This window comes from Ranitomeya imitator, chromosome 2, assembly GCF_032444005.1.
Source record: "Ranitomeya imitator isolate aRanImi1 chromosome 2, aRanImi1.pri, whole genome shotgun sequence".
NCBI lineage: Eukaryota > Metazoa > Chordata > Amphibia > Anura > Dendrobatidae > Ranitomeya > Ranitomeya imitator.
Genome location: NC_091283.1, coordinates 412,868,720 through 412,894,810, shown reverse-complemented (window position 1 = coordinate 412,894,810; position 26,091 = coordinate 412,868,720). Strand labels below are relative to the sequence as shown.

The 26,091-nt window shown below is 44.4% G+C and overlaps 1 long non-coding RNA gene across 1 annotated transcript; it reads left to right on the top strand.

Annotated features, from left to right (window-relative positions):
• Nucleotides 1-450: 450 nt before the first annotated feature.
• On the top strand, nt 451-24,173 carry LOC138667452 (uncharacterized). The gene is made up of 3 exons (XR_011318764.1): nt 451-525; nt 20,324-20,515; nt 24,119-24,173. It is a non-coding gene; the product is annotated as an uncharacterized lncRNA (long non-coding RNA).
• The last annotated feature ends 1,918 nt before the right edge of the window (nt 24,174-26,091 follow it).

Genomic DNA, 26,091 nt, shown 5'->3' with positions numbered 1-26,091 from the left:
TCTGTGCACACAGTGGGAAGCCTTGGTTACTATTAAAAGCAATGTAATAATAATAATAGTAATAATAATGTTAATAATGATGTACCTCCCAACGTATCGGATGGTCAAAAGAGACACTATAGGGTTTATTGTGTCCATATTGAAAATTTCAGGGGAGCCTTGGAGTTTGCATTACCACACACAGCACACAAAGGAGAGACATTTTTGATGAAACACAAGTCCCATCCCTGTCATATTCAGTCAGGTTCCAGCACTCAGACTCATCCCTCATACTTTCCATATAGTGAGTGGCATGCCTACCAGCATACCTGTCAACTTTTGAAGAACAGAAGAAAAATTATGCACCACGTCCCAATCCATGCCCATTTACCATGTCTTTGTTCTCTATCTGAAGGGTGCTGGCAGTGAGGGACATCCAGGAGACTCCTGAGACTGCAGGGCATAGAACCAAATCCGGGACTGTCCACTGTATCCAGGACAGTTGGGCTAGAGATGAGTGGATCGATTCATGGAAATCCAGTCCAGGTCAGTGGCAGCTGAACAGGAGGCTGCGAATCTCTTAGCTTCCGGCATCCCCAACGAGGTTTTTGATCACCCAGGGCTGGCACAACATCATCGATATGTTCTGCTCATCTCTAGTTGGCACCTGTGGATACTTTTTTGTTCCTTCATTCACAGTTGGAGCCGCCAGAACTTTCTCATCTTTATGTAGCGTCCAATCATAGATCATTAATTGGGTAGTTACCATCTTGGCTCCCTTTACACGTCAGTGTCTCTTGTATCTGTAGTGACAGTTTTCACTCATACCGGAGACACTTACACATGTAGACACATTCAAGCGAATGGCTCTGTTCACATGTCAATGTCATTTTTTATCAGCAACACGAGCCGCAAAACATCCCGCACACGTGCACATCGATGACATCCATGTGTCATCAGTGTGACATGTACCGGCTCCTGGAAATCAGCGGTACTGTTCACGCTGATCCCCGGCACCGGCTGAGAACAGACATATATATATATATATATACTAGCTATTGAACCCGTTCTACGCCCGGGTGGTGAGCATTTATATTGGTATATGGTCTCCATCCTGTCATGTGCTGCACCCATCCTGTGTCCCCATCCTGTCATGTGCTGCACCCATCCTGCGTCCCCATCCTGTCATGTGCTGCTCCATCCTGCATCCCCATCCTGTCATGTGCTGCACCCATCCTGCGTCCCCATCATGTCATGTGCTGCACCCATCCTGCGTCCCCATCCTGTCATGTGCTGCTCCATCCTGCGTCCCCATCCTGTCATGTGCTGCACCCATCCTGCGTCCCCATCCTGTCATGTGCTGCACCCATCCTGCGTCCCCATCCTGGTATGTGCTGCACCCATCCTGCGTCCCCATCCTGCGTCCCCATCCTGTTATGTGCTGCACCCATCCTGCGTCCCCATCCTGTCATGTGCTGCACCCATCCTGCGTCCCCATCCTGTCATGTGCTGCACCCATCCTGCGCCTTCATCCTGTCATGTGCTGCACCCATCCTGCGTCCCCATCATGTCATGTGCTGCACCCATCCTGCGTCCCCATCCTGTCATGTGCTGCTCCATCCTGCGTCCCCATCCTGTCATGTGCTGCACCCATCCTGCGTCCCCATCCTGTCATGTGCTGCACCCATCCTGCGTCCCCATCCTGGTATGTGCTGCACCCATCCTGCATCCCCATCCTGCGTCCCCATCCTGTTATGTGCTGCACCCATCCTGCGTCCCCATCCTGTCATGTGCTGCACCCATCCTGCGTCCCCATCCTGTCATGTGCTGCACCCATCCTGCGCCTTCATCCTGTCATGTGCTGCACCCATCCTGCATCCCCATCCTGTCATGTGCTGCACCCATCCTGCGTCCCCATCCTGTCATGTGCTGCTCCATCCTGCATCCCCATCCTGTCATGTGCTGCACCCATCCTGCGTCCCCATCCTGTCATGTGCTGCACCCATCCTGCGTCCCCATCCTGTCATGTGCTGCACCCATCCTGCGTCCCCATCCTGTCATGTGCTGCACCCATCCTGCGCCCCCATCCAGTCATGTGCTGCACCCATCCTGCGTCCCCACCCTGGTATGTGCTGCACCCATCCTGCGTCCCCATCCTGTTATGTGCTGCACCCATCCTGTGTCCCCATCCTGTCATGTGCTGCACCCATCCTGCGTCCCCATCCTGTCATGTGCTGCACCCATCCTGCGCCCCCATCCTGTCATGTGCTGCACCCATCCTGCGTCCCCATCCTGTCATGTGCTGCACCCATCCTGCGTCCCCATCCTGTCATGTGCTGCACCCATTCTGCGTCCCCATCCTGCATCCCCATCCTGTCATGTGCTGCACCCATCCTGCGTCCCCATCCTGGTATGTGCTGCTCCCATCCTGCGTCCCCATCCTGCATCCCCATCCTGTCATGTGCTGCACCCATCCTGCGTCCCCATCCTGTCATGTGCTGCATCCATCCTGCGCCCCCATCCTGTCATGTGCTGCACCCATCCTGCGCCCCCATCCTGTCATGTGCTGCACCCATCCTGCGTCCCCATCCTGTCATGTGCTGCACCCATCCTGCGTCCCCATCCTGTCATGTGCTGCACCCATCCTGCACCCCCATCCTGTCATGTGCTGCACCCATCCTGCGTCCCCATCCTGGTATGTGCTGCACCCATCCTGCGTCCCCATCCTGTCATGTGCTACACCCATCCTGCGTCCCCATCCTGTCATGTGCTGCACCCATCCTGCGTCCCCATCCTGGTATGTGCTGCACCCATCCTGCGTCCCCATCCTGCGTCCCCATCCTGGTATGTGCTGCACCCATCCTGCATCCCCATCCTGTCATGTGCTGCACCCATCCTGCGTCCCCACCCTGGTATGTGCTGCACCCATCCTGCGTCCCCATCCTGGTATGTGCTGCAACCATCCTGCGTCCCCATCCTGCGTCCCCATCCTGGTATGTGCTGCAACCATCCTGCGTCCCCATCCTGTGTCCCCATCCTGGTATGTGCTGCAACCATCCTGCGTCCCCATCCTGCGTCCCCATCCTGGTATGTGCTGCAACCATCCTGCGTCCCCATCCTGTCATGTGCTGCACCCATCCGGGGGCCTGAGCAGGCGGGGACACCGGCGCGCTGTGGGGGTCAGGTGCCGGTATCGCCGCCAGCTCAGTCCCCCCAGCACTTACTATACTCACCTGTCTGTCCCGTTCCAGCGCGTCATCGCGCCCTCTGAACTGAAGGTCACAGGCCGAAGACCGGGAAGATGGCGGCGCTCAGCGGTGGAACGCAGGACAGGTGAATATGGCCGATACTCACCCTCCTGGCGGTCCCTGCTTCTCTGTTGGAGATCGCGGTGTGCGTTCAGTGTGAACGCATACCGCGATCTCCCGGGAGCGTCACTCTGGGAGGCCCAGACTGCGCCGGCGCTTGCGCCTGCGCAGTCTATAAAGGCTTCGGACAGAGTGACGCTCCCAGCGTTATATTATAGATATATATATATACAGTCATGGCCAAAAGTATTGACACCCCTGCAATTCTGTCAGGTAATACTCATTTTCTTCCTGAAAATGATTGCAAACACAAATTCTTTGGTATTATCTTCATTTAATTTGTCTTAAATGAAAAAATACAAAAGAGAGTGAAGCAAAAAGCAAAACATTGATCATTTCACACAAAACTCCAAAAATGGGCCAGACAAAAGTATTGGCACCCTCAGCCTAATACTTGGTTGCACAACCTTTAGCCAAAATAACTGCGACCAACCGCTTCCAGTAACCATCAACGAGTTTCTTACAATGCTCTGCTGGAATTTTAGACCATTCTTCTTTGGCAAACTGCTCCAGGTCCCTGATATTTGAAGGGTGCCTTCTCCAAACTGCCATTTTTAGATCTCTCCACAGGTGTTCTATGGGATTCAGGTCTGGACTCATTGCTGGCCACCTTAGAAGTCTCCAGTGCTTTCTCTCAAACCATTTTCTAGTGCTTTTTGAAGTGTGTTTTGGGTCATTGTCCTGCTGGAAGACCCATGACCTCTGAGGGAGACCCAGCTTGTTCACACTGGGCCCTACATTATGCTGCAAAATTTGTTGGTAGTCTTCAGACTTCATTATCCCCATCTATTCCCCAACCCCTGAAGATGGCTGGACCATGATTGTAAATACATCATTGTAAATACACACCTGTACTTTGTATCTCCCCCACCTCATTGTAGATTGTAAGCTCTCACGAGCAGGGTCGTCTTATTTTGCTTTAATTATTGTATTGTTAATGTTGTTACTTATGACTTTTGTGTTTGAAACTGTTAAACTGTAAAGCGCTGCGGAATATGTTGGCGCTATATAAATAAAGATTATTATTATTATAAATAAAGATTATTATTATTATTATTATAATGCCATGCACACGGTCAAGCAGTCCAGTGCCAGAGGCGGCAAAGCAACCCCAAAACATCAGGGAACCTCCGCCTTGTTTGGCTGTAGGGACCGTGTTCTTTTCTTTGAATGCCTCTTTTTTCTCCTGTAAACTCTATGTTGATGCCTTTGCCCAAAAAGCTCTACTTTTGTCTCATCTAACCAGAGAACATTCTTCCAAAACATTTTAGGCTTTTTCAGGTAAGTTTTGGCAAACTCCAGCCTGGCTTTTTTATGTCTCGGGGTAAGAAGTGGGGTCTTCCTGGGTCTCCTACCATACTGCCCCTTTTCATTCAGATGCCAACGGATAGTATGGGTTGACACTGTTGTACCCTCGGACTGCAGAGCAGCTTGAACTTGTTTGGATGTTAGTCGAGGTTCTTTATCCAACATCCACACAATCTTGTGTTGAAATCTCTTGTCAATTTTTCTTTTCCGTCCACATCTAGGGAGGTTAGCCACAGTGCCATGGGCTTTAAACTTCTTGATGACACTGCGCACGGTAGAAACAGGAACATTCAGGTCTTTGGAGATGTACTTGTAGCCTTGAGATTGCTCATGCCTCCTCACAATTTGGTTTCTCAAGTCCTCAGACAGTTCTTTGGTCTTCTTTCTTTTCTCCATGCTCAATGTGGTACACACAAGGACATAGGACAGAGGTTGAGTCAACTTTAATCCATGTCAACTGGCTGCAAATGTGATTTAGTTATTGCCAACACCTGTTAGGTGCCACAGGTAAGTTACAGGTGCTGTCAATTACACAAATTAGAGAAGCATGACATGATTTTTCGAACAGTCCCAATACTTTTGTCCACCCCTTTTTTATGTTTGGTGTTGGATTATATCCAATTTGGCTTTAGGACAATTCTTTTTGTGTTTTTTCATTTAAGGCAAATTAAATGAAGATAATAATACCAAATAATTTGTGTTTGCAATCATTTTCAGGAAGAAAATGAGTATTATCTGACAGAATTGCAGGGGTGTCAATACTTTTGGCCATGACTATATATATATATATATATATATATATATATATATATATATACATATATATATATATATATATATATGTATATTTTTTTTCCCTTATATGTTACTAAATCACATCTGTTTCATTAAAGAAAAATATAGTGTACATATATTTTTCATGCATATTTTTCTATAATTGTAGCATTCAATTATATAATTTCATCACCAGTTAATAATATCACCTTTGCTTATTTTCCAGCTCGCTACAAGTTAAAGATAAGGGCACCTGTGGCGACAGGTGGGCAAGAAATAGCCCCATGTCGGAGATAGATGGATGTTTGTTCCGCTCTGCTGCTATATATACCAGCTAATATCTAGAGCGCTTCTTCATCTCGTGTATGATAACATTCCCAACTATAGATATTGCCTCCTCGGAGACATCCCGTGACCTCCCTTCCTTCTACACAGTCACAGATCTCCCACTGTAATGTTATTACTCCTCAGTTGGGCACAGTTATATAGCATTAGGTCTGTATAATTGACAGGTGGAAATTTTTGAATTTGGGGGAGGGGAGAGGTGGCTTGGAATTATCAAATAGCGATGATGCTCCAGGTAAGAAAGTGTTACTATTTAGATTACATCTACAAACATTGGAAATTTAACGTAGAGATAGATAGAAAGATAGATACATAGATAGATAATTTAGCACTTATCGACAGGCAGTTGCTACCTTTTTTGCTTCTGCCACTCTGTGACAATCTCTCCTAGCTCACAGATGTCGCGGACCGCTCATGCCTTTGATTTTCCTCTTCTGGTGACGTCACATCAACAGTAGTTCCTACTTTTCTGCTTTGCTCTGTCAATGTCATCTTGCTTGAAAGCCGGCTCTGCCTACTGGTGGTCAATTAACATGACATCTATTGGCTGCTACACCTCATCGACAGAGCAGAGGAGAAGGAACTACTCTGTCGACGTGATGTCACAGAATCAAGGAGAATTGTTGGCAGGAGCAGTCTGTGACCTCTGTGAGCTGGGAGAGAATTCCCCCGCAGTGTCCCCACATGCATATGCAAATTGCCTCTTCTGAGAAAAAGAGGACTTAAACTCTATAGCGCCACCTGTTGGAAGTAGCGATCCTTCAAGTCACAATCATCCCTTAAACGAGTCGTGCAATATGGCTTAGGATAAAAGCCAAATTAGTATCTCAATTCGCAGACACAGTGTTCCGGGCTGTTGGCCCTCGTCAGTGCAAAGCATGAGAACTAATTTGGCTAGGTGAGAGGCTCTGGACTGGGGTCTAAGGGGTATCGTTTCTCCTTATGGAGAGTGACATACCATCTCTGGCTTGTCAAGGTAAGGAGGCTTATTCGCCGTGCAATGCTCCTCTGGGAAATATAATATTATATTTCCCAGAGGAGCATTGCACGGCGAATAAGCCTCCTTACCTTGACAAGCCAGAGATGGTATGTCACTCTCCATAAGGAGAAATGATACCCCTTAGACCCCACATGCATAGTATGACATCAAAAGTGCTCCTGACACAGTGTGACACCCCTACAGTGACCCCATAGAGTATGATGTCCCCACAATTTCCTTCACACATTATGGCAAGTGATAAAGTTCTGTGTGTCACAAAGGAGTTGGGACTTTGGGTGCTAACCAGGTCCCTAGAACTTGGGGCGTCCTGGTCTATTTCTGTTCCCCGGATTACTCCTGAAGGTGGAGACGCCAGGTTCTTGTGCTTTCCTATGCATCTATATCTACCCTGATCTGCACCCTCCCCTACTCAGGCAAAGGGAAGCTGAACACTATAGAAACACACTAACCAAATAAGGGAAGATGGAGAGGGATAAATTAAAATTCCAACCATACAAAATGCACACACCAAACAGCAGAGTGGGACACAGGGTAGTTAAAGGAAGGAGAAACCACATAGAAGAGGATGAGGATCGGCACACAGCCAAAATTCCAAGCAGCAATCTCCTAAACAATATCCAAACACTAACTCGAACCACGAACTACACCTCCAACTCCAGACCCAGGCAGTAAGAACTAACACTGACAATCCCTAAGTGCCAGAGACAATCATATATAACAGAGGGGAGTGGCCAACACTGAGCAGTTCAGACAACCCAAGTAGGAATGCTCCAGGAAATTCAACTGAACAGATTAACCCTTGCACTGCTAGCAGGGAAAAAACCTGAACTGTTTAATACAATGGTGAAGTGCTTCTAACCAGTGAAGGAGTGTATGAAACCAGATACTGCAGTCTTCTGGAACCTATCCATCGCTGTATACCCATGACACTGTGTTCATACCCCACAGTCTACAATACAGTATGATCTCCCCCACACACACTTCAATAGTTACTACAGCCCCACACATACGCTATGAAGTTTACACAGACCCCCAGATTGTGTGTTGGCCTCCACACACAATATTATGTCATCATAGCCCACCCGCACAGAATGATTGACCCACAGTTGTTCTATACCACACACATTATGATGGCCCCTACAGCCCCAACCCATGATATGATGTCCCCCACAGCCCCCACACATTTTAATGACCTCCACAATCTCCTTTACACACAGCATGATGTCCCCCACAGGCACCCCCACAAAGTATTATGCTCCCTCAGCCAAACACAGTTTAATGGCCACTACATACCACTAGACAATATGATGGCCACACAGCCCTCAACACAATATCATGGCCACACAGCCATTTTGAAGTGCAGCCTAATAAAATAAGTTAAAAAATACCTAGTCCGGGTCCTTCGATGCACTGCTCTGCTCTGTGTAGCGTGTGAGGCTCCATTGGGGCAAAAGTGATCTAGTGGTCTGTTGCACCTGATACAGTGTATCCACAGTATCTGCATTATGTACTTCATGAGAATGCAGATATCACTGAAATCATGATGTCAGGCAAGTGAGGGAGAGTTGGAGCAGTGCGGGTGGCTATTTGTGGCACGCCATTGAGATAGATAAATAAGTAGATATGTTTATATAAGTTTATATGACATATAACGATAGAAAATAGATAACTAATGTGAGATAGATACATAGATAGATAGCACAAATCTCCCTCCTCCCCAATGTGAAAAACCCTTTTCCATCAACTAATAATCATTCCATAGAAACTCCATAGGGAATCCAATTAAAGGGTCATTAACAAACATGATTCCCTTTAAGGAAATCTAACACTTCCATGTTTTGTAATCTGGATGAGTGATCTAGATAAATCAATCAATCTAGTATAGCATTAAAAATAAATTTCAACTGCAGTGGATGAAGCTCAGATTACCCTGAGCCTGGAAGCAAAATGAAAACCATTATTCTATCATCACCTAAATAGAGTAATGGGCAGGGGCTGGCTGGCACTTTTCAGCCTGGGGGGCAATCACAAGGCAGTGGCCCACCAGTTGCGGTGGACCACCCCTGCCCTGCTTATCTCTGGTCCCTGCATTAAAGCAGCAGAAATAACATGCTTTAAAAAATGGGAAGGTATATAGATATGGGAACAGAACGGAGATTGCTGAATAGATATGGGAACACAAACAAGCTTACTACCTACATAGATACTGCAACAGAAGCATGCTGACTGCATCAACACGAGAATGGAACCAAGATTACTACATACGGTACATACCTGAACTGAAATGAGCTTACAAAAAAGATATGTGAGCAGAATCAAGCTTACTACAAAGCTATGGGAAAAGAACGGAGCTTACTACAGAGATAAGGGAGCAGAGCCAAGCTTTCGCCTACTAAGTCTACTACATAGATAGAGCAATAAAACCAAGACTCCTACATAGATATGGGAACAGAACCAAGCTTACCGCATACATATGGTACCAGAATCTAGATTACTATATTGATACAGCACCAGAACCAAGCTTACTGCTTACATATGGTACTATAACTGAGCTGATTTACAAACATACATACAACTCCAGAAACACGGACATGTAAAACACACAGTATGGCAGGGGTGTTGCTAGGGTCATAAAAGATCAGGGGCCCAAGCCCCAAAGTGCACGTATCCCCATATGACCACCCTCTAGCTATTTAAAATAGCATATATACGTGTATAATTACAGTATATACTGTTTCTAACCAAAAACACACAATGCAATGACCAATATTATAAAATTACGGCTATAAAATGCCAAATAATACGGCTACACAATGTCAACTACCATAACCACTACACAGCGAATACATAATATTATCATATTACCATTACCTCTACATAACAAAACACTTTATATAAATACCAATGGCACCACTATGCACCTTCTACTACATAATGACTGAAACACATTAAGCTGTTACTAAATAAAAAAAAGAAAACAAAAATGCTACTAAAGAGCAATAATACCACCTTATAGTAACCGTATATTGGTAGATCCCAGCCCTGCACATACATGTGATTACAGTACAGTCATATATAGTAACTTACAGATGACGTTTTTTTCTGATTCAGGTGCCCCTATGAAAACTATTAATTTCCCTATTTATAACAAATAATGTCCTCTGGGTTCCCAACCAGCTCTGTATACAGTGGGTACGGAAAGTATTCAGACCCATTTAAATTTTTCACTCTTTGTTTCATTACAGCCATTTGGTAAATTCAAAAAAGTTTATTTTTTTCACATTAATGTACACTCTGCACCCCATCTTGACTGAAAAAACCCTGAAATGTAGAAATTTTTACAAATTTATGAAAAAGGAAAAACTGAAATATCACATGGTCATAAGTATTTAGACCCTTTGCTCAGTATTGAATAGAAGCACCTTTTGAGATAGTACAGCCATGAGTCTTGGGAATGATGCCACAAGTTTTTCACACCTGAATTTGGGGATCCTCTGCCATTCTTCCTTGCAGATCCTGTCCAGTTCCGTCAGGTTGGATGGTGAACGTTGGTGGACAGCCATTTTCAGGTCTCTCCAAAGATGACCATTGGGTTTAGGTCAGGGCTCTTGCTGGGCCAGTCAAGAATGGTCACAGAGTTGTTCTGAAGCCGCTCCTTTGTTAGCTGTGTGCTTAGGGTCATTGTCTTGTTGGAATGTGAACCTTCGGCCAAGTCTGAGGTCCACAGCACTCTGGAAGAGGTTTTCGTCCAGGATATCTCTGTACTTGGCCGCATTCATGTTTCCTTCAATGACAACCAGTCGTCCTGTCCCTGCAGCTGAAGAACACCCCCATAGCATGATGCTACCTCCACCATGCTTCACCGTGGGGATTGTATTGGGCAGGTGATGAGCAGTGCCTGGTTTTCTCCACACATACCGCTTAGAATTATCACCAAAAAGGTCTACCTTCATCTCATCAGACCAGAGAATCTTACTTCTCATAATCTGGGAGTCCTTCATGTGTTTTTTTAGCAAACTATTGGGGCTTTCCTATGTCTTGCACTGAGGAGAGGCTTCCTTCCGGCCACTCTGCCATAAATGCCTGACTGGTGGAGGCTGCAGTGATAGTTGACTTTGTGGAACTTTCTCCCATCTCCCTACTGCATCTCTGGAGCTCAGCCACAGTGATCTTGGGGTTCTTCGTTAGCTCTCTCACCGAGGCTCTTCTCCCACGATTGCTCAGTTTGGCTGGACGGCCAGGTCTAGGAAGACTTCCGGAGGTCCCAAACTTCTTCCATTTATAAGCGACTGTTCTATAAGGAACCTTGAGAACTGCAGAAATTCTGTTGTAACCATGGCCAGATCTGTGCCTTACCACAATTGTCTCTGAGCTCCTTGGCCGGTTCCTTTGGCCTCATGATTCTCATTTGGTCTGACATGCACTGTGAGCAGTGAGGTCTTATATAGACAGGTGTGCGCCGCTCCAAATCAAGTCCTATCAGTTTAATTAAACACAGCTGGACTCCAATGAAGGAGTAGAACCATCTCAAGGAGGATCACTAGGAAATGGACAGCATGTGACCTAAATATGAGTGTCTGAGCAAAGGGTCTGAATACTTATGACCATGTGATATTTCAGTATTTCTGTTTTATTAAATTAGCAAAAATTTCTACCTTCCTGTTTTTTTTCAGTCAAGATGGGGTGCAGAGTGCACATTAATGAGAAAAAAATGAAGATTTTTGAATTTACCAAATTGATGCAATAAAACAATAAGTGAAAAATTTAAAAGGGGTCTGAATACTTTCCGTACCCACTATGTATATAGGATAATATGTGAGTGGTGTATATTACTCAATGACTACAGACATCAGATATTACACCAGTCACATATCCAGTATATACCATCAGATGTCTGTGCACGTAGTATATTACATATAGTATAAAGGATATGTAACTGGTGGGTGATATGTCTACAAACATCAGATGTCATATACAGGATAGTATGTGACTGGTATACTGTATATAATACTACGAGTACAGACATCAGGTATTTGACTATCACATACAATATTATCTACTATATAACATCTGATGTCTGTACACATAGTATAAGGGTATGCTTCCATGGTCAGGAAACGTAGCGCTTTGGACGCAGCGGATACCCCGCTCCGCCCAAAGTCCACCTTTGTACGCGTGGTGATTCCGCCTGTGTTCATTGAGCACATGCGCATGAGGAATCACCGCATCCTGTACATAGAGTGGGTTAGTTATCTTGCAGAGACGGAGCTGTTCCTAGATCGTGGGAACTTTCCTAGAAAGCTCCCAGGCTCGAGTTCATATGAGGACAACCAGCAGAGGGCGCCCTCTTATGATCTCGAGCCTGGGAGCTTTCTAGGAAAGTTCCCACGATCTAGGAACAACCAGCAGAGGGCGCCTCACCGCAAATGCAGGTAAATATAGGTCAATGACCTACTTTACCTACATTCTCCGGGGTTTTGCAGACAGGAGTAGCGCTGCATTAGCAGAACTCCTGGCTGCAAAATATTTTAACCCCTTCAGATGGATTTACATCGTTGGACGTGACAGATCCTCGGAAGGTATGGATATTGTTGGTTTATTTTTTTTTTTATTTACAGATCGAGGGTCTTCAGTGAGTGGATTGAGAGTAGAATAAATTAATACAACAACCTTTGTGATTTTTTCATTAAATTAATTTTTAATAATGTGTGTGTGTTTTTTTTTTACCCTTTACTAGTATTGGATTAATAATGGATAGGTGTCATAATTGACGCCTCTCCATTATTAATTAGGCTTAATGTCACCTTACAATAGCAAGGTGGCATTAACCCTTCATTACCCCATATCCCACCGCTACATGGAAATGGGAAGAGAGTGGCCAAGTGCCAGAATAGGCGTATCTTCCAGATGTGCCTTTTCTGGGGTGGCTGGGAGCAGATGTTTTTAGCCAGGGGGGGCCAATAACCATTGACCCTCTCCAGGCTATTAATATCTGCCCTCAGTCACTGGCTTTACTACTCTGGCGGAGAAAATTGCGCGGGAGCCCACGCCAATTTTTTCCGCCATTTAACCCTTAAATTTACTAGCTAGAACGGCCAAATTTTGCACATACACACTACTAACATTAGTAATGTGGAATATGCAAAAAAAAAAGTGATATGAGATGGTTTACTGTATGTAACAGGTCTCAAATCATCATGTCGGGTTTAGGAAGGAGAAAGCAAAAGCCGGTAATTGAATTACCGGCTTTCTGCTATATCGCGCTGGATGAAATATTAATATATATACATATATGTGTCTCAATGACATATACAGTGGGGCAAAAAAGTATTTAGTCAGTCAGCAATAGTGCAAGTTCCACCACTTAAAAAGATGAGAGGCGTCTGTAATTTACATCATAGGTAGACCTCAACTATGGGAGACAAACTGAGAAAAAAAATCCAGAAAATCACATTGTCTGTTTTTTTATCATTTTTTTTGCATATTATGGTGGAAAATAAGTATTTGGTCAGAAACAAACAATCAAGATTTCTGGCTCTCACAGACCTGTAACTTCTTCTTTAAGAGTCTCCTCTTTCCTCCACTCATTACCTGTAGTAATGACACCTGTTTAAACTTGTTATCAGTATAAAAAGACACCTGTACACACCCTCAAACAGTCTGACTCCAAACTCCACTATGGTGAAGACCAAAGAGCTGTCAAAGGACACCAGAAACAAAATTGTAGCCCTGCACCAGGCTGGGAAGACTGAATCTGCAATAGCCAACCAGCTTGGAGTGAAGAAATCAACAGTGGGAGCAATAATTAGAAAATGGAAGACATACAAGACCACTGATAATCTCCCTCGATCTGGGGCTCCACGCAAAATCCCACCCCGTGGGGTCAGAATGATCACAAGAACGGTGAGCAAAAATCCCAGAACCACGCGGGGGGACCTAGTGAATGAATTGTAGAGAGCTGGGACCAATGTAACAAGGCCTACCATAAGTAACACACTACGCCACCATGGACTCAGATCCTGCAGTGCCAGACGTGTCCCACTGCTTAAGCCAGTACATGTCCGGGCCCGTCTGAAGTTTGCTAGAGAGCATTTGGATGATCCAGAGGAGTTTTGGAAGAATGTCCTATGGTCTGATGAAACCAAACTGGAACTGTTTGGTAGAAACACAACTTGTCGTGTTTGGAGGAAAAAGAATACTGAGTTGCATCCATCAAACACCATACCTACTGTATAGCATGGTGGTGGAAACATCATGCTTTGGGGCTGTTTCTCTGCAAAGGGGCCAGGACGACTGATCCGGGTACATAAAAGAATGAATGGGGCCATGTATCGTGAGATTTTTAGTGCAAACCTCCTTCCATCAGCAAGGGCATTGAAGATGAAACGTGGCTGGGTCTTTCAACATGACAATGATCCAAAGCACACCGCCAGGGCAACGAAGGAGTGGCTTCGTAAGAAGCATTTCAAGGTCCTGGAGTGGACTAGCCATTCTCCAGATCTCAACCCTATAGAAAACCTTTGGAGGGAGTTGAAAGTCCGTGTTGCCAAGCGAAAAGCCAAAAACATCACTGCTCTAGAGGAGATCTGCATGGAGGAATGGGCCAACATACCAACAACAGTGTGTGGCAACCTTGTTAAGACTTACAGAAAACGTTTGACCTCTGTCATTGCCAACAAAGGATATATTACAAAGTATTGAGATGAAATTTTGTTTCTGACCAAATACTTATTTTCCACCATAATATGCAAATAAAATGATAAAAAAAACAGACAATGTGATTTTCTGGATTTTTTTTCTCAGTTTGTCTCCCATAGTTGAGGTCTACCTATGATGTAAATTACAGACGCCTCTCATCTTTTTAAGTGGTGGAACTTGCACTATTGCTGACTGACTAAATACTTTTTTGCCCCACTGTATATATATGCGTATTCCTCGCAAGTCACACTGCTGGTCCGTGTGTAATCCGTATTTTTGGGGCTTCCATAGACTTTCATTGACGTTTTATTTGCGCAATACGGTGACAAACGCAGCATGCTGTGATTTTCTACGGCCGTAGAAAGCCGTATAATACTGATCAGTTTAATACGGCAGATAGGAGCAGGGGCATAGAGAATAATTGTGCCGTTTGTTTTGCGAGTTTTACGGACGTAGTTTCTGGGCTCTTACGTCCGTAAAACTCGCAAGTGTGACGCCGGCCTTAGTCTGAGTGAAATCTGCAGCAAAAGCACTGATAAAAGTGATATGCTGGAGATTTACATCTCTACCAAATCTGCAAGGAAAAAACATAAGGAATGTTTTCACGAGACATCAGGATTCTCAGTCACTTGATGGCATTAGGAATCCCTTTAGGTTTGGTGACAAATCTGTGCAGAAAAATCTGCGACAATCTGCAGCGTGTGCACAGGCCCTAACACATACAACATAACATATAACTGGCATTTGATATACTGTTAGGCCGGGTTCACATTAGCGTTTGAGTCCCCAGCGTGGTGCTGCGGACTTGTTTCCTTAAGCTCTGCCTACTTCCACATGCGTCCTGTCTACCTATCTTTAACATTGTGTACGCAGGGACATGTGTTGTATGTGGTGCGTCCTTGTGTGACGTTTTGACGTGCCTGCAGCAACATGTTGCATTTTCTTGTTCTAAGGGGACGTCAAAATGATGCACGCGGATGCATCCACATACAATGCATGTCCCTGCGTACACAATGTTAATAGGTACGCAGGACGCATGCAGAGTAGGTGGAACTTAAGGAAAGAAGTCGCAGCACCACGCAGGGGACTCAAACGCTAATGTGAACTGTGCCTTATACAGTATATGCATTTCTGTATGTAGGTACAGATCTAACATAGTGTGTACACGGTATAACCTCTGATCTCTGTATTATTCTTTGTACCAGGCTCAGGCTGGATCAGTGCAGGGCAGGATTCAGTATTGTGTCTCTGGTCACTCTGAGGTACAGGGATGGAGATTTATTGCAGGAGATTGAACTTTCCTGCAGATCTGGTGACCCTGGAGCTGATAACCTGTCACTGACAGGGCGACCCTGAAAGTTCACTCTCCTGCAATAAATCTCAGTGATCAGCAGAGCGGCCGCTGACTATATACAGAAGCGGCCCTGGACTTATCAGCGTCCCCTCCTCACCACACAGAAGCTCTCTACAGCACTCACCATCAGGTCTCCTGTCTGAGCCGCCCACAAGCTCCTCTCCGGCCGGAAGAAGATATACAGCCGCGCTCCCCCACTCCAGCAGAGCAGACGGCCGCACACAGGGAGCTGTGGCTGCGTCTGTGTGTGCTCCACTGTGATGCCGCCTGCACAGCTAAAACAAGGCGGCCCCCTGGCGGCCTTAATCAGCTGCTTAGTGACCGGCCCAGGGGGCAAATGCCCCTCTTCCACCTGGGCCAGTCCGCCCCTGGTAATGGGGACATCTTCCGATTATTCAGTAATTCCTATTCATCAGTCATAAGCAGAACTCATACAGTACTACTAAATATCCAAGTCCTCATTCCACATCATCCAATGTGGACACTGAGAGGTAGGACACTATAGTGCTTGGAATTATATCCTGTATCCTATATCGGGGGTAGGTGATAAGACCGTTGGCACATGAGAAGATAGAAGTATTATAACGCTTTGAGCCTACATATTTTCCATTGAAGCAACAGCATGAAGCCATGTCATCTATATGTAACCCCTACCATATTTTCGCCCCTTCAATGTACGTTCAGTGCAACAAGATGGTCTTACTGAGCTGAAATATGGGACCCAAAGGAGTCTATACTAGTTGTATTCTTTAGCTGGGCCGTCAAATAGCACGGTGCTCCAACCATTACAGAATCAATATACGCCACACAAGCAAATGCAAACAATAAACAAAGAATCATGCTTGTTGTGAATTCTGTTGTTGGGCTCTCTCCTGTGGTCATGAATGGTACTTCGGCTGGTTCTATCCATGGACTTCATGTGGTGGCTGTGGGTGTTTCTGAGTTTCCTTCCACAGGTGACGAGGTTAATTCGTTAGCTGGCTGCTCTATTTAACTCCACTTAGATCTTTGCTCCATGCCACCTGTCAATGTTCCAGTATTGGTCTAGTTCACTCCTGGATCGTTCTTGTGACCTGTCTTCCCAGCAGAAGTTAAGTTCCTGCTTGTTTTTCTTTGGTTTGCTATTTTTCTGTCCAGCTTGCTATTTTTTATTGTTTTCTTGCTTGATGGAAGCTCTGGGACGCAGAGGGAGCGCCTCCGCATCGTGAGTCGGTGCGGAGGGTCTTTTTGCGCCCTCTGCGTGGTCTTTTTGTAGGTTTCTGTGCTGACCGCAAAGCAACCTTTCCTATCCTCAGTCTGTTCAGTAAGTCGGGCCTCGCTTTGCTAAATCTATTTAATCTCTGTGTTTGTATTTTCATCTTTACTCACTGTCATTATATGTGGGGGGCTGCCTTTTCCTTTGGGGAATTTCTCTGAGGAAAGGTAGGCTTTATTTTTCTATCTTCAGGGCTAGCTAGTTCCTTAGGCTGTGCCGAGTTGCATAGGGAGCGTTAGGAGCAATCCACGGCTATTTCTAGTGTGTGTGATAGGATTAGGGTTTGCGGTCAGCAGAGTTCCCACGTCCTAGAGCTCATCCTTTATTATCAGTAACTATCAGGTCATTCCATGTGCTCTTCACCACCAGGTCGATTATTGTCCTGACCACCAGGTCATAACAGATGCTACTCTATGTATAGCCTCCCTGGCCTTTACTAAGCAGGCCACACGGCTGCCGTGTTCTGTCTATTGAAGCCTACACTAGGCCCTGACATGTGTACAAAACAGGAACAAACTCACGGTGATGTTGGAGACTCAGATCCAGTCCCGAGGCCCCCAACAGTCCAGTAAGGTGGTGCGCACAGCTCTCTGCCAGCTCCATGAAATGTGGTCTTCTCCTTTCTTCTGGATTCGGGAGGTGCTCCTGGAAACTGTAAATCACTTTCTCGGTATCTTCGTGGCTTCTCACACTAGCTATGGACAGCCACCCTTGCTATGCCCAAAGACTCTGTCCAATTTCACGAGTCCACTTTGTCCCAGGCTGTGGGTCCTCTTTTGCAGCTAATTCTGGGTTGCACTAACAGAAGCATAAAGTTTAGATCATGTGAAGTAATTATCTCCTCTACTCCTCTTTGGTCAGACATCATCTGGAATACTGTGTCCAGTTTAGGGCACCACATTTAAAAAAAAAAAGACATGAAAAACCTGGAGCAAATTCAGAGAAGAGTGACCAGAATGTATGAGGATTGGTTAGAGGATTTGGGAATGTTTAGCTTGCAATAGAGAAGACTGAGAATAGACTTAATAGCTTTCTACAAATATTTCAAGGGCACAAGGAAAGACTAGAAGCAATGGGTTGAAACTGAATGGGAGGTGACACAGATTAGATATTAGAAAAAAAACATTTGGACAGTGAGAGTGATCAATGAGTGGAACAGGCTGCCACAAGAGGTGGTGAGTACTCCTTCATTGGAAGTCTTTAAACAGAGCCTGGATAGATAGCTTTCTGGGATGATTTAGTAAAACAGTATTAAGCAGGGTGTTGGACACCATGACCCAGAGGTCCCTTCCAACTCTACCATTCTATGATTGTATGATTTGGGTCCAGAGTTTATCACGCCCCAAGATCCACATAAAACACAGTATGCAAGTTACTTAAAATTCTTCTTTATTCCTCATCCACTTGGTGTAATAACTGTCATAGTGTTTTTTTGTTGTAGTGACAGTATATTACGTGGCCACATGCTGTGAGCCATGTTGATGTTTAAGCCAAGAATGTTCCACTGTCCAAACTCTAATGAAGTAAATACAAGATACTCATCTATGTAACTCAAAGAATACCAGAAAAGGAAAAGCAAAATAAGTAAAGACCTATAAATGTAATGTAAGGAGATAGACAAGTGAGAAAACGCACACAGTTATAGAAGTTGTTCACTACTTGGACAAATTCTTCTCATACCCCTCGCTTAGCACTGATAAAATAATAAATCCTATACTCACCTCCCGTGCTGGTGCTGTTCCTGTGGTGTCAGTACTAGTCTTTTCTGGACTCCCATGCTGTTGTTGTGACACGTGACGCCGGCGCCCAATCAGTGCTGGCGTCAATGTCCCAGCCTTTGGACAAATTTAACATGAAGAGGAAGTCCAAGCTGCAGCCCGGACTTACTCTTCATGTTCGATTTGTCCGAAGGTGGAGACAGTGACAGCAGCACTGATTGGGCGCCAGCGTCACGTGTCACAACACTGCACGAGAGCCCGGGATGAGCAAGTGCCGATAGCGCAGGAAAGGTGTCGGCACGGGAGGTGAGTATAGGCTTTAATATTTTATTGACGCCAAAGATATTGATCATGAAGGGGTTGCCCTAATAGTGGTCAAGCCCTTTAAAGCCTAACAGAGTGGCTGCAAGAAATGCCATTCATCTGCTGGTGAAAGACAACAGAGAAAGTGAAAGCAGAAAGAATAGCATTAGTAGGAACTTAAGAGTGAAGTGCATGCTCCTTTAGGGAAGAGATTGGAGGAGACTCCAGATCAGGTGATAGCTGGGGTGCAGTTAGTAATTATAAAAATCCCAGGAGTGACCAGATCCGAGTAAAGGAGTCGAGAGACCAGATCCGAGTAAAGAAGCCGAGAGATGAGATCAGAGAAAAGGAGTTGAGAAACCAGATCAGAGAAACAGAGTCGAGAGACCAGATGCGAGTAAAGGAGTTGAAAGATCTGATCTGAGTAAAGACCTGAGAGATACCAGAGGCAGGAGAGCTGAGCTGAGTGAGCTGAACTAGGGCAGAGAGAGACAACTAGGCCGCAGGGAAGGGATGTTCATGTGAGTTGTCGCTTCCAGTGTATACATATGGTACAAAGTGGGGACCGGTGCTGAGATTAAGGGAACGAAGGCAGCCAGTGTGACAAGTGTACCGAGTAACTCACTAATCTGGGACTTGCGGCCTAGCAGGTAATATTGTCGACTCCTGTTAGGACCTGTGTGACGTTTTGTGGTGCCTAGTGAGTAACGATGGTGACAGGCCCAGTAGTTACAGTGATGCCCTTTAGGTCAGGGTATTAGGACTAAGACATCACTGACGATTACAGTTATTTATCAGAACTATAGAGTGCAAATAGCACTGCATCAATATTCAATATCATGTTCATCTGAATTACTTTATTCTTCTTGTAGCATAGCTTGTTTCATTGTCACAGTTTGCGCCATCCCCTGATATTGTGCCGAACGCACCCCTTCGATTATGTTAATTGAATAAATAGAACCACTGTCTCATTGTCTGTGCTGTTGGATCCGCGTTCCTATTATCAGTAACACGACAAGGACAGAATTTAAAGGGATTCTCTACTACTGGATTAGCTTAATAATTTCTGGACCTCTATTAAAATAAATAGGACTTCTGCTACCTGTCTGCGGCCTCTAGGATCCCTGCTACATGTCTGCAGTCTCCAGGACTTCTGTTACCTGTCTGCCGTACCTCTTCTACCTGTCTGCATTCTCCATGACATATTTTATCTGCCTGCAGCTTCCATATACCTCTATTATCTGTCTGCAGTACCATTGCTACCTCTCTGCGGTCTCCAGGACGTCCTCTGTCTGCCTGTGGCTTCCAGTGCTTCTGTTACCTGTCTCTTGCATGCCTCACCTGTATGCTGCATTGATGCTCATGGCCCATGTGCCCACCTGTACCTTGGGCTTGGTTGAGCCACCTCATCAGGTAAGCCTAACACATTCACATTAAAATATAGCACAAAATAGGAAATAATCTATAAAGAAATCAAATATATTGTATTTATTAGGGACTGACTAGAAGATGATAATATAACTTAGGTCACGATTTAATAATAAACTATGACGTGCTTATCAAACACAGGGCTGTTCAAAACCTATATATATATATGTAGATATACCATATACATATTTATAGCAGCATACAGCCTGAAACTGTATTTACATTGAGGAAAAAAGATTATTTAGTCAGGGACCAATTGTGCAAGTTCTCCCACTTAAAAAGATGAGAGAGGCTTGTAATTGACATCGTAGGTAGATCACAACTATGAGAGTCAAAGTGAGAAAACAAATCCAGAAAATCAACACGATATGCAAAAACAAAAAGCAAAAAAAAGAGCACTCACCATCCAGACCCGTAGAAGCGCGGCAGCACGAAACGGTCGTCGTCTACTGACACTACTGTTCTCCCTGTGGGACCCTGCTGTTATTTTAATGCCACAATAAAGACTAAGAATTCATTTGGATGGTGAGTGCTCTTTTTTTGCTTTTTGTTTTTGCATATCGTGTTGGACTTTGGCTTTTTTCAATGAGCACCCGAATCCTATGAACTGGCTTGTTTAACGCATAGCAAGCTTTGTATACCCTATACCAGTGTTTCAGCAGCTGTTCAGTGCGGATTTTTTTTTCCTTTTAGTTTGAATCCAGAAAATCACCTTGTCTGATTCAGCAAGATTTATTTTGCAAATTATGGTGGAAAATTAGTATTTGGTCATTAACAAAAGTTAACCTCAATATTTTGTTATATATCCTTTGTTGGCAATGACAGAGGTCAAATGTTTTCTGAAAGTCTTCACAAGGTTGGCACACACTGTTGGTGGTATGTTGGCCCATTCCTCCATGCAGATCTCCTCTAGAGTAGTGTTGTTTTGGGCCTGTCCCTGGGTAACACAGACTTTCTACTCCATCCAAAGGTTTTCTATGGGGTTGAGATCTGGAGACTGGCTAGGCCACTCCAGGACCTTCATATGCTTCTTACAAAGTCACTCCTTCGTTGTCCTGGCGGTGTACTTGGGATCTTTATCATGCTGAAAGACCCATCCACATGTCATCTTCAATGCCCTTGCTAATTGAAGGAGGTTTGCACTCAAAATCTCACCATACATGGCCCCATTAATTCTTTCATGTACACGAATCAGTCATCCTGGTCCCTTTGCAGAGAAACAGCACCAAAGCATGATGTTGCCACCCCCTTTTTTCGCAGTAGGTATGATGTTCTTTGGATGAAACTCAGCATTCGGTCTCGTTCTAACACGACAAGTTTTGTTTCTACCAAACAGTTCTACTTTGGTTTCATCAGACCATATGACTTTCTCCCAATACTCTTGTGGATAATCCAAATGCTCTCTAGCAAACTTCAGACGGGCTCGGACATGTATTGGCTTAAGCAAGGGAACATATCTGGCACTGCAGGATCTGAGTCCCTGGCGGCGTAGTGTTTTACTGATGGTAGCCTTTGTTACAGTGGTCCCACCTCTATGCAGGTCATTCACTAGGTCCCCCTGTGTGGTTCTGGGATTTTTGCTCACCTTGTGATTATTTTAACCCCACGGGGTGAGATCTTGTGTGGAGCCCCAGATCATGGGAGATTATCAATGGTCCTGTATGTCTTTCATTTTCTGATTATTGCTCCCACAGTTGATTTCATCACACCAAGCTGCTTGCCTATTGCACATTCAGTCTTCAAATAGCGGGTAAAAAAGCCGCATGCGCACTACCATGACATATCGTGGGGATGTGGGTAGTCATGGTAACGGAGACGCAGGCAGACGACAGAGCCGGTACTGGGTCGGCACTGCGCAGTAGCGGACATAATAAGCAGTATGAACCGGAAGTGAAGGCGGACTCAATGGTGGTGTATAGTCCGCATGCGTAGTAATGGAGACCGATCCGGATCCCGGATAGGTGTCCACATGGCAATACAACGCCAAGAATACCCAGTAAGTGAAGCGGTCATAACAACTGGCCGGAAGTGAGGTAGGACGCCATGTAATTAGATTGAGAGGGGGAGAGACTATATTAGGGAGTGCGGTCCCTGTATGCATCTCACCTTACCATAGTCCACACTGGAAGCCAGGTGCACTGGACACATAGGAGTCACCTGCCAATGCAGGGGCTTGATATCCCCAAATAGAACATCGCATTACATGCATACCCCCGTTTTTTTCTGTTCCCCTGATGAGTCTCCCCTATGGGAGAGGAAACGCGTAGGGAAAGTAACTTGGTTGTGGTGGGTACAAAATTTAGCCTGACTTGGGGACTGTCCTTGTCAGAACGGGAGCAGCACAGGGGCACGACTGGGTAGCATAGCTATTGTCTACTCTCCCCTTCCCCTCAAATGCACATGAGGACGCTCCCGAAAAAACGACTGATGTGGTGAGATCAAACCATTTTTTACTGAGCACTGGTTATTTTGAGCACTATATGCACTTTTTTCACTGTTTTATCCATAAGAAATTATTTTAAAAGGATACAAATAAAGGTTATGTTTTAGATTTATCAGGTTCCTCCTGGCTTTATATACACATTCAGTCTTCCCAGCCTGGTGCAGGGCTACAATTTTGTTTCTGGTGTCCTTTGACAACTCTTTGGTCTTCACCATAGTGGAGTTTGGAGTGTGACTGTTTGAGGGTGTGCACAGGTGTCTTTTATACTGATAACAAGTTCACACAGGTGCCATTACTATAGGTAATGAGTGGAGGACAGAGGAGCCTCTTAAAGAAGAAGCTACAGGTCTGTGAGAGCCAGAAATCTTGCATGTTTTTTTAGGTGACCAAATACTTATTTGCACCATATTTTGCAAAATAAATCTTGACAAATCAGACAAGGTGATTTTCTGGTTTTGCTTTCTCATTTTGACTCTCATAGTTGTGGTCTACCTATTATGTCAATTAAAGGCCTCTCTCATCTTTTTAAGTGGTAGAACTTGCACAATTGGTCGCTGACTAAATACTTTTTTCTCCACTGTATAGGCTCAGAACCCCTTGAGGAACCAAACAGCAAAACGCATGTTAAAGTGTAGTGCTGGATCCTACTTTTTACCTGTATTATGTCCCAAGCTTGTTTGTTTACTTCCCTTAAATTTGGTCACCTTTTTCTAAAAAAATTTTTGTGGATGTCTACCCTGTGATAACTTTAATTTGCAGCTCTAAACATAGAACACATTTTATGAACAGCCCTGTGTTTGATTTTTAACACTTTATGATTGGATTTTGTCGTAAATTATGTTGCCATTTTCTAGTCGATGGATAATACATACAATTTATTTTAACTCTTTTCAATGTATTTTTTATTGTGTTCTGTTTTTTCCTATCTATGCCTTGATCTCCCCTACTACAATCATTTGCCATCCGTATTGGTGATCACCATTCTTGTTTATTTTAAGTGTTTTTAATTATGCTTTGCTGTGATAATTATCTTTAAGTTCTGTCCCAATGTGAATTGCTGATACATTTTTCAAGGTATTTTTGAAACTCGTGTTATGTTCATTATTTTCATCTTTTTGTCTTTATCTTGATGTTTAATCCTGAAGACCACCAGAAGCAGCCATGGAAATTACCGCCCAGTATTTTTTAATTTATAGTTTATTGTGAAACACAACAAACCTGCAAACATGGAAAACTTCAGAAGACCTAGCAATAAAATGAATTTAACTTTTTACGATCACCCGTTATGTTTAAGGGTGAGCGCTGCTCTTTGTTACTTTGAATCGTCTCCTCATAAACTCACATTGCTGAGAGATTAAATAAGGAAATGTGTAGCGAGGGAGAAAAACTTCTCATTTCTTCCTCCAAATGTACCATAGATTACCATGTCCGATTCATTCCCTTCAAACCTGGGTGGGTCCTCCTCATTCAGTTCTTGGGGAACAAGGGACTGGGACATACCAATACCAATTATACTCATTACTATTAACAAACCACTTTTCTTTTTATATCTGCACACTACTTATACGACTTTGTTAAACATGTGGTCAAAATTGTTGGCACAACTTGTTTAATGACAGAAAAACCCATAATGGTCACAGAAATTTGAATTTGACAAAAGTAATAATAAATAAGCAATCTATGAAAATGAACAAATGAAAGTCAGACATTGCTTTTCAACCATGCTTCCACAGAATAAAAAAACAAAACCTCATGAAATAGGCTTGGACAGAAATGATGGTACCCTCAACTTAACATTTTGTTGCACAACCTTTTGAGGCAATCACTGCCATCAAACAATTCCTGTAACTGTCAATGAGACTTCTGCACCTCTCGACAGGTATTTTGTCCCACTCCTCAAGAGCAAACTGCTCCAGTTGTCATGTGTTTGAAGGTTGCATTTTCCAGACGGCATGTTTCAGCGCTTTCCAAAGATGCTCACTCAATAGGATTTAGGTCAGGGCTCATAGAAGGCTACTTCAGAATAGTCCATTGTTTTCCTCTTAGCCATTCTTGGGTGTTTTTAGCTGTGTGTTCCTGTTGCAAGACCCATGATCTGTGACTGAGACCAAGCTTTCTGACACTGGGCAGCATATTTATTTCTAGAATCCTTTGATAGTCTTGAGATTTCATTGTACCCTGCACAGATTCTAGGCACCCTGTGTCAGATGCAGAAAAGCAGCCCCAGAACATAACAGAGCCTCCTCCATGTTTCACAGTAAGGGCAGTGCTCTTTTCTTGATATGCTTCATTTTTCCGACTGTGAACATAGAGCTGATGCGCCTTGCCAAAAAGTTCCATTTTTGTCTCATCTGTCCATAGGACATTCTCCCGGAAGCTTTGTGGCTTGTCAACATGTAGTTTGGCAAATTCCAATCTGGCTTTTTTATGATTTTTTTTCAACAATGGTGTCCTCCTTGGTTGTCTCCAAGGAAGTCCACTTTGGCTCAGACAGTGACGGATGGTGCGATCTGACACTGATGTTCCTTGAGCTTGAAGTTCACCTTTAATCTGTTTTGAAGTTTTTCTGCTCTCTTTTGTTACCATTTGTATTATTCTTCTCTTTGATTTGTCATCATCAATTTTCCTTCTGCGACCATGTCCAGGGAGGTTGGCTACAGTCATCACTGAAAAGAAGGTAGAGATACTTACCTGCCCAAGCCTCAAAGCAAATGCATTATCAGGGTGCAGCGGACCCAACTAATCAAGGCAGAAACACAGGTGCAATACCAGTGCACAAAAAATTCTGTGTGAACAGAGGCTACAAATGCAGAGCCATTTGGGCCCAACTGCACCCTGAAAAATAGTTAAGTGTTAGGAGTGGCAAATGTAAGGACCCGTGACGTGGGTTGCCAGCTTAAGTATTGTGGCCATAATATTAACCAATACCTTACATATTTGGATATGTTTTTGTGCACTTTATTTTTCAGGGTGCAGTTGGGCCCAAATGGCTCTGCATTTGTAGCCTCTGTTCACACAGAAATTCCCCAAAGGAAAAGGCAGCCCCCCACATATAATGACTGTGAGTAAAGATGAAAATACAAACACAGAGATGAAATAGATTTTAGCAAAGTGAGGC